The sequence below is a fragment of the Alligator sinensis genome, unplaced genomic scaffold, assembly GCF_000455745.1.
Source record: "Alligator sinensis unplaced genomic scaffold, ASM45574v1 scaffold948_1, whole genome shotgun sequence".
NCBI classification, from domain to species: Eukaryota; Metazoa; Chordata; order Crocodylia; family Alligatoridae; genus Alligator; species Alligator sinensis.
Window position 1 is genome coordinate 49,310 of NW_005843093.1, and position 5,227 is coordinate 54,536.

A 5,227-nucleotide genomic window follows, 5' to 3' on the forward strand; every position below is an offset into this window, starting at 1 on the left:
TCCGTTACAGCTTCGGTTACAGAGTCGAGTATATGCATATAACTTCGGTTACAGAGTCGAGTACACGCACGCAGTTAGGTTACGACGAGATAATGACGGACGTGGCGCCAGGAACGGACGGTTGCGCTTGCAAGACTTTCTACGTCAATATTTTACGCTGACGGGGTGATTGATTGGGGATTGATCAATTTCCCAATTCTCTGGTGACAAGCACAGGTGTTTCCTGTGAGATCCCCAGAGCTCTCCGCCTTGGGCGGAAACCGTTAAACTATTTATAGGCAGAGGTGTTTGACAGAGATGCCCAATCGTGAACCGTTATATGGAATCTTTAATTTTTTGGCAGGTGGCAGCTCCTTTGTCTCCTCAAGTTACAAGGTAGTGTGTTAGGTTTCTCTACCTGTTACGTGTGAGGAACTTACGCTTATCTTTGACCAATTATATATAGTTTCCCCATGCATTTTATTTCAGCTGACCAATTATCTGTAGTACACCACCAGCGTTTTGTTTCAAGGAATTTCTTGGCAGGGAAGTCTTTTAACCCTTAATCGTCAAAATGAGGATGATTTGAATGGTATCTCTTGCTCAGTGGCATGGGCACAATTTAATTGGGTTGTGACAAAAGGGAGCCTGCAGACCTGCCCTGTGCTGCCATCATAGGGTGCTGACCCCACATGGCTTCTGCCAGGGGTTTTCAACCTTTTTTAAGGAGTGCATCCCTTCTGGTGGCAGCAGCCGGATGCAGAGTAGGGTGCATGGGGGCTGCGGGGAACTTGCACTGTGGAAATCCGCATGGTGTGCAGAAGAAGCTCTGTGTAGCCGTGGCTTGTGGATGAGAGAGAGGCTGGGGCTGTCCCTGGTGTCTCCTGGTCGGGTTGACCTGGAACCCGGGACGTGTCTAATCCTGGTCTCAGGCCGCATGAAGCGGCTCCATGCGGTGGGTGCGATTCAGAAGATTTCATGTTTGCATCGGAGTCTCCCCTTTTCAGTTTCCACTCTGGGGTCCCGAGTGTCACAAAGCCTGAGGCTCAGCCCAGAGTCCACGTGTGGGCTCGTGCCAAGGCCTTTGTCCCAGTGCAGCTTTCTGTGATGTGGAGGCTGCCTGGGATTCATTAGCAGAGGAAAGCTCCATGGGCTCATTCCCTGCACCTGATATTGCCCCGGAAACAGGTAGGAAGCACTGCGCTGCTCCTTCCAGAAGAGAGACCGCAGCTCTCAATCCTCCGCTCCCAGAACATTTCTTGGAGGAATGAGGATTCAAACATATTGTCTTTTCCTACCAAGCAGAAGCAGCATTTGTGTGCCATGAAGTACCTGGTCCAGTGTAAGGCAGTGCTCAGCACACACTCCTGACTGGTGACAAGCCCCAGAAATGCACCCCGAGGCTGTTCACCCTTGTACCCAGATGCTGCTTTCAGGACTGCCAGAGATCAAGGGCAAGCATTGCAGATGGGTCTCACCAAAGCACTGGGGCATGTGGAGCGTGTCAGCCCAGTCAGGTGGAGGGCTCAGCACCATCTGCCCCTGGACCCACCAGTGCTGTGGGATACTGCAGCCCTTTGAGAGCCCTATTTTTCCTTTTACCAGACCCTTCTGGTCTCATCCTTAGCCTGTTAGAGCATGAAGCCATTCATGTGCTAGCCAAACACGCATGTCCCGTGTGTTTCTTGCAGCAGGGCCTGAGGTGATGGGGCTGAGAACTGGCCAGAAAGCTTGAGAGTCTGCCCGTTAACTCCACCGAGTAGGGAAGATGAGACTGGCACAGGGACTGGGCACTCCCTCACCCCCAGCACTTGGGGTTTTGGTGGGAAAACCTTGTTTTCTGGAGGAAACACAGGTGCCAAGTCCTGTCCTGCTCTGTTGCCCATCCCAGCAGAAGGAATAGCAGTGTTTGCCCCTTGGCAGCAGGGCAGGGACTAATCTGGAGTTTTTCTTCCCCATGCAGGTGGTGCCTGGCTGCTGAGGAGAACTGAGGAGCAGGCTCCTGAGGAAGGGCCTGGAAACCTGGAGCCACAATGGGCTTCCCCAAAGAGTTTAGGTGAGATGGACTCCCTAAGCCCTAGTAAGGATCAATGGCACAAGGGTCAGGGAAGGCCCCAAAAGCAGAAGGAAAATGAAATAGTGAACGCGGTCCCATCTCCAGTTGGGCATGAGAGTGAAGAAGAAAAAGAAGCCAGAAAGAGCCCAGGGTGCCAGGAACAATTTGTGGTACTGAGAGACCTTAAGAGGCAAAAGGCAAAGGTCCAATGGAGAGAGAGAGTGCGTGCAAACCAAAGCAGCTGGGATGGCCGCAAAGGGAAGCAGGAGCTCACTGCCAAGCCCAGGGGGAGAGCCCACTCCTGCCCTCAGTGCAGGAAAAGCTTTAGCTGCCCCTCACGCCTGGCTCTCCACAAGATAAGGCACGCTGGGGAGAAGCCCCATGTACGTGCCACGTGTGGGAAGAGCTGCACCTGCCTCTCAACCCTAGCAGCGCCCCCTGCCTCTCAACCCTGGCTGCTCACCACCAGATCCATTCTGGACACCACCCCAACCGCTTCACCAGAACGGGGAAGAGCTTTGTGCGCAGCTTGGAGCTGCTCAAAACCAAAGATGTGCACAGGGAGAAGCGTCAGTACTGCTGCGTCACATGTGGTAAAACCTTCACCCATTTCTTCTCCCTGGTTCAGCACCGGCGCATGCACTTGGGGAGGAAGACACACCGCTGCACCGAGTGCAGGAAGAACTTCATCAGCTGGCAAGGCCTGTCCCAACACCCGTGTGTGCGGAGGAGGCAGCAGCCACACTGCTGCACAAGGTGTGGGAAGAGCTTCAGGCAGCCCTCCAGCCTGGCCAGGCACAGGTGCATGCACACACGGGAGGAGTCACATCATTGCTCTGTGTGTGGGAAGAGCTTCATCTCCTCTTCCAAGCTGGCCCAACACCAGGTTATCCATGCAGAGGAGAAGCCACATCAGTGGTCTGAGTGTGGCAAGAGCCTCACCTCCTTGACCCTGGTCAAAGGTCAGCGCATCCACACAGGGGGGAAACCACGTCAGGGCTCTGAGTGTGGGAAGAGCTTCACATGCTCCTCCCACCTGGCCCAGCACCAGCGCACCCATAGAGGAGAGAAGCCACATCTGTGCACTGTCTGTGGGAAAAGTTTTTTAAGTTCCTCTCACCTGGCCCGGCACAAGCGCATCCACACAGGGGAGAAGCCACATCAGTGCTCTGAGTGTGGGAAGAGCTTCACCCAATCCTCCCATTTGGCTGACCACCAGCACACCCACAAAGGAGAGAAGCCACATCAGTGCTCTGTGTGTGGGAAGAGCTTTGTACGCTCCTGCCACCTGGCCCGGCACAAGCGCATCCACACAGGGGAGAAGCCACATCAGTGCTCTGAGTGTGGGAAGAGCTTTACCTTTGCCTCCAACCTGAGCCAACACCAACTGATCCACCACACAGGGGAGAGGCCACATCAATGCTCTCTCTGTGGGAAGAGCTTTCTACGCTCCTTCTACCTGGCTGAGCACCAGCACATCCACACAGGGGAAAAGCCACATCGGTGCTCTCAGTGCGGGAAGAGCTTCGCCTACTCCTCTAGTCTGGCCCGGCACCGACATATCCACACAGGGGAGAAGCCACATCTTTGCTCTCAGTGTGGGAAGAGCTTCACCTACTCCTCTGACCTGGCCCGGCACCAGGTTACCCACACGCGGGAGAAGTCGCATCAGTGCTCTGAGTGTGGGAAGAGCTTCATCTTGCCCTCCACCCTGGCTGAGCACCAGTGTATCCACAAAAGGGCAAAGCCGCATCGGTGCTCTGAATGTGGGATGAGCTTCACCTACTTCTCCTACCTGGCCCAGCACCAGATCTTCCACATGGGTTAGAAAACACATTAGTTCTCTAAGTGTGGGAAGAGCCTCACCTGTTCCTCCGACCTGGCCCGGTATCAGTGCATCCACATCCAGAAGCATCCCTAATTCTGCCAGCAGTGCAGGAAGGTCTTGGGGATTCCTACCTGCTCAGCACGCACCAGCGGTTGCATTCAGGCAAGTACCCTCATGCTGGTGGACTGAAGAAAGTCTTTGTCCCTTGTGGGGCGCTGCAGATGCCCAGGTCCCAGAGGCTGGCCCCCAAAGTTTGATTGTGGGGAGGGGCTAAGAGGAAACACCACAAGCAAAATCAGCCTTGATGCTGGGGGAAGACCAGGAAGAGGATTTTTGCATCCGCCTTGTAACCTGTGCATTCCCCATCATTCTCTAAAAGCGGTCAGTGCTCCCAAAGAAGTGCCTGCATGATAGGGTGCTCTCCCCAAGACAACTGACTTCAAATGACACCCAGGGACTGTCTTTGGCTGCCTCCCAGCTTTGTCCTCCCTCCTGGTCCCAGGGTTCTGGTATATGACACTCATGAATTACAGGAAGGAGGATATTTATGGCTGGGGGAGCATTCCTTGCCCTCCACCCTGATCTCACCACCCCATCACCCCTCTCCCAGACCCACCCATGCCCAGTGGGGTCTGCAAGGCGCCACTACTACCACAGCCTGGGTGCGTCTACATGTTGCCGTATGGTGAAGCTGCTATGGCACTCTGTTTTAGTACTTTCTTTTGGAAGTACTAAAACAGGCGCAGTGCGGGCTGTTACTGTGCCATGTGGGTGGCGCATGCTTAGGTTTTGCAGCTACATCCCCATAGCAGCATGCTGTAGCTGGGGAGCACGCAGCTATGGTGATGTAGCTGGCAATCACATGTAGACATGCATGTAGACACATGCGTGCTGTCCGGCAATGTAGCGTCACTATGTCAATGCAGGGTCATGTGTAGATGTACCACATGAGACTTTTTAGCCTGTTTTGCTTTTCAACCTCTCCAGAACCGTGCACTATGGGGTGCCTGCTGCTCCCCTACGCGCCCTCCCATTGTTGCACTTTCTGTAATTCATTCCCTGATACTAAATCCCCCAAATTGAACATGGTACCCTGTGGTTGGTCTCTGCGTCCTATCCAGAGCTGTGCAAAGGGAACAGACCAAGGCCCGTGACCCTTTCCAGGGAAGATCTCTCTGTGACTGCCCACCCCTTCTCTTTCTAGAGGATTCACCATAATGCAGGGCTTGTTTCTAACCCTCAGGAGCAGGAGTTGGTCCCACTCGAGGCCTCACTCTCCCGTCCTCCTCTGCAGCAAGGACCCTGCTCTTTTGAAGCAACCTCTGGGCAGGAGGCAGTAGAGTCCCTGTTCTGAGAGCAGCAGG

The 5,227-nt window shown here is 54.3% G+C and overlaps 1 pseudogene; it reads left to right on the plus strand.

The window, feature by feature from the left end:
• The window catches only part of LOC102377460, a 41,436-nt pseudogene extending 36,489 nt beyond the window's left edge, over positions 1 to 4,947 (plus strand).
• Positions 4,948 to 5,227: the final 280 nt, after the last annotated feature.